This window comes from Adiantum capillus-veneris, chromosome 11 (assembly GCF_014529385.1).
Source record: "Adiantum capillus-veneris isolate H3 chromosome 11, ASM1452938v2, whole genome shotgun sequence".
Lineage (NCBI taxonomy): Eukaryota > Viridiplantae > Streptophyta > Polypodiopsida > Polypodiales > Pteridaceae > Adiantum > Adiantum capillus-veneris.
The window spans coordinates 111,116,256-111,125,659 of record NC_140941.1 but is presented as its reverse complement, the minus strand read 5'-3'; positions in this window follow the sequence as shown (position 1 = coordinate 111,125,659).

Here is a 9,404-nt window from a genome sequence, read left to right as displayed (position 1 = left end):
TGTCAAAATACCACACATGTGAATCTGCAACAACCTGACATACATGCATCATGGACAATAGGATCATAAGTGCACTCTGCACTAAATGCCCATTCTACATCAACATCAACATCACAATCAACTTCACAATCTCCTTTGGCAGAAGACTCTACAATCGCTGCACTTGTATTGGACCTTGTAGTGGATCCAGCCTCTTTCTTCTTAGCCTCTTTTGCCTTCAATTTCAGACACTGCTTGATCAAGTGATCATTAGCTTTACAATAATGGCAATGCATCTTCTTTTTGCCCTTATCACCAGAATTGCCAGACGAAGTGCTGCCAGCAGAAGCATTAGGAACAGAAGCTTTTCCACTTGCAACAGAACCATAAGAAGTGGTTACATTGCTGTTCCCACCTTTTCTTTGAGCTACAATAAAAGCCTGTTCAATTGCACGTTGCCTAGTCTTGTTTTTTTTTTAAAGTGACTCTTGCAACAACAATGTGCATAATGCATCAAACTTGACAACTTCACGGTTTCCATGGGTCATATCCAAGTACTAGCAAAAGTCTGGTAAGAATATGGCAAAGCATCAAGAACGTTCTGCCAAGACAACTGTCAGAAATGATTTCTCCTGCAGATATTAGTTGCCCATTAACATCCTTGACACCAGTAAGGAAAGTGTCCATTTCATCTTCCTCATGCATAATCTGCGATTCCAACTCTTTACGCTGTCGTGCTATGGCACGTATATAGTGGGAACGGGCATTAAACGATTTATCTTGTGACTTTTTGATGCATAAGTATACTTCATATAATACTCATATGCATAAATAAAAGCTTTCTACCATATCTTAGTATTACCTTTGAAGTAATATAAATGTACATTACTATTAGAAAGTACTGCAAAAGAAGTATCAATGATTGTGCCTCTTTTTGTCTAGGGGAAAAGCATTTGTATATTTATTCTCATATCTCAGCTATACCCTACCATATATAAATTATTTTCTTCTTTTCACATTTATTTAATAATATAACCCTTCAATAATGCATACCTTCTTGGATACATACAAGAGGGAAGGGCCTACTAGAAGACTTTATGAAAAGGAAGATCCAAAGCTTCTTGGACCATCCCAATTTAAAAATCCCGACCTAAGGGCATGTAGAAAAGGCCAAAACCAAGTCAAGCTCTTTTAGTAGGCCAATTTTGCCTTTTGAAGCATGTCAATCCGAGTTACGGGTCAAAAGTTATAGGGAAACCAGTGAAAAACCCTCTCACAACTACATTGCAAGAAGAGATGGTAAACAGGTGAATCAAGTGAAAAGAGGTAATCTTGGTCTTTTTCCATAAAATAAGATATTTGGAGGATAAAATACATAAGCATGTGAATGTAACACCTCAAAGATGCCTTGAAGGACAAGACACACAAGTTGGGACCCCCTGCTGGAGCCACACAAAAGATGCCTAGGTGGGGCCCACATACATCATGCACCCACATGGAGCCTCAACGACCAAAAATGTTGAATTTCATGATATTTTGAATCCTAATATTGCCCATTTTAATAAATATCCAAAGAACATTTGATTTGGGCTAACTGTTTAGCCTAATCAAGTGATTGTGTAAAACATGGCTCCCTCACCTATAAAAAGGGCAACCTTCTCTTCATTGAGGCAAGTTATGAGTGAGTGAGAATAGCTCAATTCCATAGTGTCACACTCATCTTAGTGCCACACCTGCTCTTGAAGAAAGACTGAAGTTTTGCCTCACCTTCTCTCTCCATTAAGGTGGTGGCAATTGCTCTCATGTAAGATATATGTTGCTAGTTTTTCTTTCATTTGCATATCTAGTCCAATACTTGTCTTTAACTCCTTCTCTATCTCTCATTATTTATCTTTAATACCACCACCACACTTAGATCTATCTCTAATTCTATCTTTACTCCTCCTTTCATCTCTCTTGTTGTGTCCTAATTGTTTCATTGGAAGGTATTCAAGCAGCAATCTTGTCAATGTAACGGGCACAACCTTCTTGCGGGAAACAATTATGTGCACAACGTTAGTAACCATATCTTCATCTTTCACAAACACCTCTCTCTCTTAAGGTTTTCATTCTCTTCCACAAACTCTAGAATCTCCTTGCTACAGGTACTTCTCTCCCCGCAGTATCCTTATTGCCTAAGGGCAACAATAGGGCTTGGGAGAGAAACTCTCTTCTTCTTCTCCTTTCACTTCTTTCACACCTTTATCTTTGAAAATACTAAGTATATCATCGATGAATAACCATAATCCACATAGAGGCGATTTCTTTCATTTCCATTATGTGCAATCTATTAGGGTCAACATTTGGATTAGTCGAAAGATTCACTTTTAGCAACGCATAGTGTTTCTATTTGGTCCTGAAAGGCTCAACGAAATACTTCTCTCACCAGATCCCATCATACTACCTATTATTGACTATAACTTCTCTTTTGATGTGAGTGTGGTTATTTTATTATGAATCAAGAGGATTTGTACTCACAACTAATCCAATCGCTAGACAAAACATATACATTATAGTAAGCACAAAGCTACAGTTCCAAAGAGCAATCCGTAGCTTATTTGGACAACAAATATTAAATATCATTAACTCATCCATTAACCCTTTTATCCTACCCATGATACGATATGATCGTAATCTCGATGTTTTTATTTTTGTTTTGTTTTGACTATCTTTCATGAGTTCTCTCCATCACGTATGTGTTTGTAGTGGCTTCTTTGGCTACATTTCTTCTTTAGCTCTAGAAGCTATGTTATCTACATCTTAGCTCCTTCTCATAACCCTTGAGCTTCCTCACAAACTCTCACAGCAAAAGGCCCGGTGCCTTCCTGGCAAGACCGCCAACTTCTTGACATATTTTTTGGTGAACCCGACGTGAAACTGCCAGGGTGAGAGTTTGTGCGTAACCATGGGTGATCATGTTGAGCAACATGGTATGCATTTTGACCGAGCAACAATGCAAATGTTTCAAGCATTTGCAATGTTCATGCAACAACAACATGCTTCTGAAAGAAGGGAGATTTCAACAACGAAGGCCATACAAGCGGTCGTCAACAGAATGGATCAGTTCAATGGTAAATATGTAACCAAGTACTTACGCGAGTATGTGAAAGAGATGGAGCTGCATCGCGTGTCAGAAGGTGAGATGATTCAAAGCTTTGAGCTAGTTGTTGCTCCAAAAATTAGGGAGCATGTTAGGGCAATTAAAGATGGGCATGGGAGAAATTGGGAAGAGCTCAAAGTAGCTTTAAAGAAGGAATATTTCATGGAGGACTCGGAGAGAGTGACCAAAAGGACATTCTTAGAATGGGTAGTCAAGCCAAATCAAGGACTATGAATAACAGAGCTACTTAGGGAATTTGAGCGGCGCTATGCACAACTCACCAGGACAGAAAAGGCCACACTAGATGCAGAGAAGACATATCTTTTCTTACAATCCGCAGGTAAAGAGTTTCACGAAAATTTGGAGCTTCTCCTTGAAGATAAAGATGTTGAGCAAGGACTAAAGACCGACTGGAATGAAGTTGAAGGTGTTGTCTCGTTGCTTGCCAAAGAAGAAGGGACAAGATGGTAGTAAACACTACAAGTCCTTCAATCTCAACTTCTGACAAAATGGTAAAGCCTACTTATATAGCTCCTAAGTTTGATGAGTCTATGCTAGATGAACTTGTAAAGGGAATGCGTGACTTGAAGGTGAAACTTGCAAAGCTTGAAGAAAAAGGCACACCATCAGGGTCACTTCTTAGGCAAAGATACAACCCAAGGAAGGGTTTGTTAATAGATGTATTTGGTGTGATAGTACAGACCATGTAAGAAGGGATTGTGATGATTTTCGTGATGCTTTGTCAAAAGACGTTGTCTTTTTAAAGGATGGTAAAATCCACTTAAGAGAGACAGGTCTACCCTTGAGAACTAACTTTGGGAAGGGGGGAATGCAAACCTTAGTTGAAGATATGGCAACTAACCATGCCACCTCTTCAGTTGAGGCAGCTACTTATGGAGTAAAAATTGAGCATCTTACTGATGAAGAGGCGAGTGACCATCATGGTCAAATTTGGCCAAATGTCATGCAATTAGCTAAAAAGGGAAATCTTACAAAAGAGATTCTACATGAAGCAGGTGATTGCATACATCTAGAAACAGGATGGAATGATCCAGTGGACTCATTGTCAGTGCATGCCTACATTACAAAATGCCAACAAAATGAGGCGATTGTAGAAGAGAAGTGCAGGCGTGAGAATGCTGATGAAGGACCATCAAAAAGAGCTTCTGGAAGTGGGGGAAGAAGCGACTCAATGCCTTCTCAAACACCCTCAACACAAGGAGCATCTCCACCTGAAGTACTAATGGAGGAGTCTACAACAGGAAAGAAGAAAGAGCCAGCAAAAGGTAAGACAAAAGGCCCAACTTATAAACTACAATTTGATATTGAGGTTGCTACAGATTTAAAGAAAGTCTTGGAGGAAAGGATCTTGAATAGCAAGATTGAGTTTACTCTGGGAGAAGTTCTTGGCACTGCAAAGCGTGAATTCCATGAGGAGATCATTGACAGCATCAAGAGGAAGAGGCAAACCCTTGCTGAAGTTTCTTGTCCATAGGTTGAAGGGGAAACCTCGAAGACACAAGGGATGCATCTGCAAAATGAGGAGGATGTTGGAGCTGTGGTAGGATGCTACCAATCTAGTGGGAGAGTGAAGCAAGTGCATTTCTCAAATGATGATGAAGAAGTTGAAGATATTCCTAGGAGCTTCTATTCACGAAGTCACTGGGCAAGGGCTACTACAGAAACTTTGGTCAAGGTAGGTGATCTTGAAGAGCCATTTGTTGCCTTGATTGACCATGTTTCAGAAATAAACATAATGTCAAAGAGTCTCTACAACAAGTGCAAATGGCCAATGGACACAGATCATGGTTGGATGGTAAAAGTGGGAAACAATTCATCCGGTGAATTGTATGCAGCATGTCCAAGTGTGAAGGTGACAATAGCTGATGTAAAGATTGACCAAAACTTCTTTGTACAGGCTACATCTTCATATCATCTCATCCTTGGACAACCCTACATTGTGGGAGTTCGAATGGAAACAAAGGTAATGGATGATGGTTCAGCGCATGCTAGGATACGTAGCAAAGATGGTAAACGAGCTGTCCAATTTCTCACAGTTTGTGTGAACCATGAAAGAAATCGTGACAACCTCAGAGAACATCCTCTACCAAAGGTGAGCAAAGAGTTTCATGACCATAGGGAAATGATGGGTTTTGGCCAAGTACCATTGTAAAGCGGGATTGCAGTGGTACAGAAAGAAAAAAGGTCTCGCCTGATCCAAAAATAGGTGAAACTTTTTCAACGAGCTCCTTGGTAACAAGGAATGGATCAGTATGTTTTACAAAACTTGAAGATTTGAAGAGATGTGAGAGGCAATATGTGCATAATGTACAAATAGGCATGAAAAAGAGTGGGTTACTAGAGCCTACTGAAAATGTTTTGGGTTTGTGTGAACAAGTTTCTTTTGTAGATACTATGGGTGAGCTTGATGCTATAATGGGGTCTAGTTTGCATCTTGAAAATGAAGTTGTGGAAGTTTGCTCTATGGAAATGTATCAAGTAATAGAAGCCTTTAAAGAAAATCAAACAGTTGGCCCAGAAGTCCATGTTGAAACTAAATACAAGAGTGTAGCAAAGAAGGTGAAACCAATAGCTTCACCCTTACCACCCAACAATAGGGAAAAGATTGAGTAGGCTTCTTTACAACCAAGTTTGAAGAATCCTAAAAAGATTGGGCATACCTTCACAAAGGAGTCTTTCCAAGAGTTGCAGATTGGTTGTGAGGAGTTTCTAACACAAGAGGAGACAAAATGCTTCAAAGAAATGCTTTTAAAGCATGGTAAGGCTTTTGCATTTGAGCCACATGAGATAGGATGTGTTGATCCTTCTATTGTAGCTCCTATGGTAATTTTCACAATACCTCATGTGCCTTGGAATCTGTAGCTTATTCCAGTTCCAAAGGCTCATTTGCCAAAGTTAGTAGAGCTACTGAATGAGAAAATCAAAATGGGAATCTTGGAGCCTTCTTGTGCTCCATACTCAAACAGGTGGTTCACAGTTCCAAAGAAGAATGGTTCTCTACGCTTCATCCAAGATATGCAACCAGTGAACAAAGTGACAATTAGAAATGTAGGTACAGGTCCAATTGTGGATGAGTTTGCAGAGGCATTTACAGGGAGGGCAATCTACTCAATGGGGGATCTCTACTCAGGGTATGATCAATTTCAGCTTGCAATCGAAAGCAGAGACTTGACAACCATGAGGACACCTTTGGGTTTGGTAAGGATGTGTACCTTGCCACAGGGAGCAACCAAATTGGTTGCACATATGATGAATGGGATGAATAAAGTCTTACATGACTTTATTCCTCAAATCACAATGCCTTTCATTGATGATTTGCCTATCGAAGGATGTGAAGAAAGTGACAAAGATGAAGCTTTGGATCTTAAGGGATGTCGCAGGTTTGTGGTAAATCACATAAATGATTGTGATAAAATTTTGTTTAGGTTGGAAGAAGTGAATCTTACATTGTCAGGGGAAAAGTCTATGTTTGGTGTCAAAGAAGTGCTCATTGTGGGGCACATGTGCGGGCCATATGGCAGGAAACCTTGTCCATCAAAGGTAGATGCCATCCAAAGAATGAAAGAAACATGCACTAGCATCATTGAGGTTAGAAGGTTTCTGGGAGCATGTGTCTTTTATGTTATTTGGATTCCACATTATGCACATGTAGCTGATCCTCTTTATCAGCTACTTAGAAAGAATCAAAAGTTTAAATGGACAAAAGCACATGAAAAATTTATGAAAAAGCTAAAGGAGTTGCTCCAGTCAGCAACAACTTTGAGAAAGGTAGACTATGAGTGTCAAAGGCCAGTAATTGTGACAATAGACACCAGTCCTACAGGGATTGGATGGGCAATAGGGCAAGATGACAAAGAAGGACACAGGTATGTGGTAAGATTTGGAGCAAAGGTACTAAGTGCTCGCCAAAGAAACTATCCACAGATAAAGAGAGAGTTATGGGGTATGGTTACAGCCTTGAAAAATGGGAAAGAGTACCTAATTGGTGCATGTGTGGTTGTAGAAACAGATTGTCTACCACTTCTTGGGATGATTACAAGCTGCTCAACACCAGACATTGCTATGTTGCGGTGGATTGCCTACATTAAGTCCTTAAATCCCGAGTTTAAGCACATTGCAGGTAAAGACAATAAAGTGGCAGATATGCTATCAAGGGCAAGGTATGAAGATGAGTCACAAATGATTGATGAGGGAGATGATGTAGGCACAAAGTTCTATTCTATCTCTCATGTCAAAGGTAACAATGTCTACATGACTAATTCACTTGAATTGTTCTTGAAAGATCTTTATGAAGGTGATTGGCTTCTTATTGGAAGCTACTTGAGTACTCTAACAAAAATGAATGATTGGTATGAACAAGAATTCAAGAGGATACGCAGGAAAGCATATGGGTACTTGTGGAAGCATCCTAAACAAAAGGGTGCTACACCACAAAGGGTTATATGTAAAAAAGAGACTCAAGTAAAGCTTATGCAAGAGTTTCATGAGAGTCTATGGGCTGGACACAGAGGTGTGTGGGCAACCTTCTCCAAGTTGAAAGAAAAATACTGGTGGAAGGGTATGTATAAAGATGTATCTCAGTTTGTAGAGTCGTGTGTAACTTGTCAAATATATTCAAATGTCCGACATCGTGATGGATTGCACCCTACATATCCACTAGCCATGCACTATAAATGGGTTGTGGATCTAGTCACAATGCCTTTAGGACTCTGGCAGATGAGATACTTGGTTCTTGCACGAGAGGACCTAACTAACCAAGTTGAAGGAAGAGCATTAAGAGCTAAAACCATAGAAGCTGTGTGCAAATTCCTTCTTGAAGAGGTAATTTGCCGTTATGGTTGTGTGGGAAAAATCACTGCAGATAGAGGTGAACTGGATGCCGAAGAAGCAAGGGAGTTCTTTTCTAGATTAGGAATCAAGCTTTCTCTTACTACAGCTTACAACCCTGAAGGCAATGGAAAGAGTAAAAGAGGCATCCTCCTATCATCAAAGCTTTGGCCAAGGCTTGTGAAGGAAGAGTTGGTGAGTGTCCAAAACTGTTACCATATGCTTTATGGGCTGATCGTACAACACATAGCTCAGTAGCTGGCTACATGCCTGCAGAGCTAATGTATGGTCAAAAGCCAGTGGTGCCGATTGAAGATACAATTCCCACATGGAATGTACTACCTTGGCAAGAGGGGCTTAGCAGGGAAGATCTCCTTGCACTGTGTATAAGGCAACTAGAGAGAAGACCTGGAGACATTGAAGCTGCAAAAGAACGACTCAAAATGCAAGGTTGAAAAACAAGGACTACTTTGATAAGTGACATCGACTCAGGAGCAAAGCAATTGACAAATGTGACTGTGTTTTAGTGTATGATAGTAGCCTTGATAACCAATACACAGTCATGCGTAAGTTCTCAAAAAGATGGTTTGGACTGTATGTTGTAAAGCATGTGCATGAAAATGCTACTTATAGCTTGTCTGAACTAGATGGTACAGAAGTAAAGATTCCCATTGCAGGAAAAAGGATTAAAATGTTTAAGAGAAGAGGAGACAATGATCTAGAAGATGTTGATGAGGAAGAAGAGCAAAACGCAGGTGAAGATCAAAGTGAACATGAAGCTCTAGAATCATCCAGTGAAGAAGAAAGGAAGGAATATGTACAAGAGGTCTGATCTTACAAAGAGACAATATGGCACATACCGGAGGATGTGCAAGTTTAGAGGGGATGGATGTCGTGCTGTGACACGTATATAGTGGGAACGGGCATTAAACGATTTATCTTGTGACTTTTTGACGCATAAGTATACTTCATATAATACTCATATGCATAAATAAAAGCTTTCTACCATACCTTAGTATTACCTTTGAAGTAATATAAATGTACATTACTATTAGAAAGTACTGCAAAAGAAGTATCAATGATTGTGCCTCTTTTTGTCTAGGGGAAAAGCATTTGTATATTTCTTCTAATATCTCAGCTATACCCTACCATATATAAACTATTTTCTTCTTTTCACATTTGTTTAATAATATAACCCTTTAATAATGCATACCTTCTTGGATACATACAAGAGGGAAGGGCCTACTAGAAGACTTTATGAAAAGGAAGATCCAAAGCTTCTTGGACCATCCCAATTTAAAAATCCCGACCTAAGGGCGTGGAGAAAAGGCCAAAACCAAGTCAAGCTCTTTTAGTAGGCCAATTTTGCCTTTTGAAGCATGTCAATCCGAGTTACGGGTCAAAAGTTATAGGGAAACCAGTGAAAAACCCTCTCACA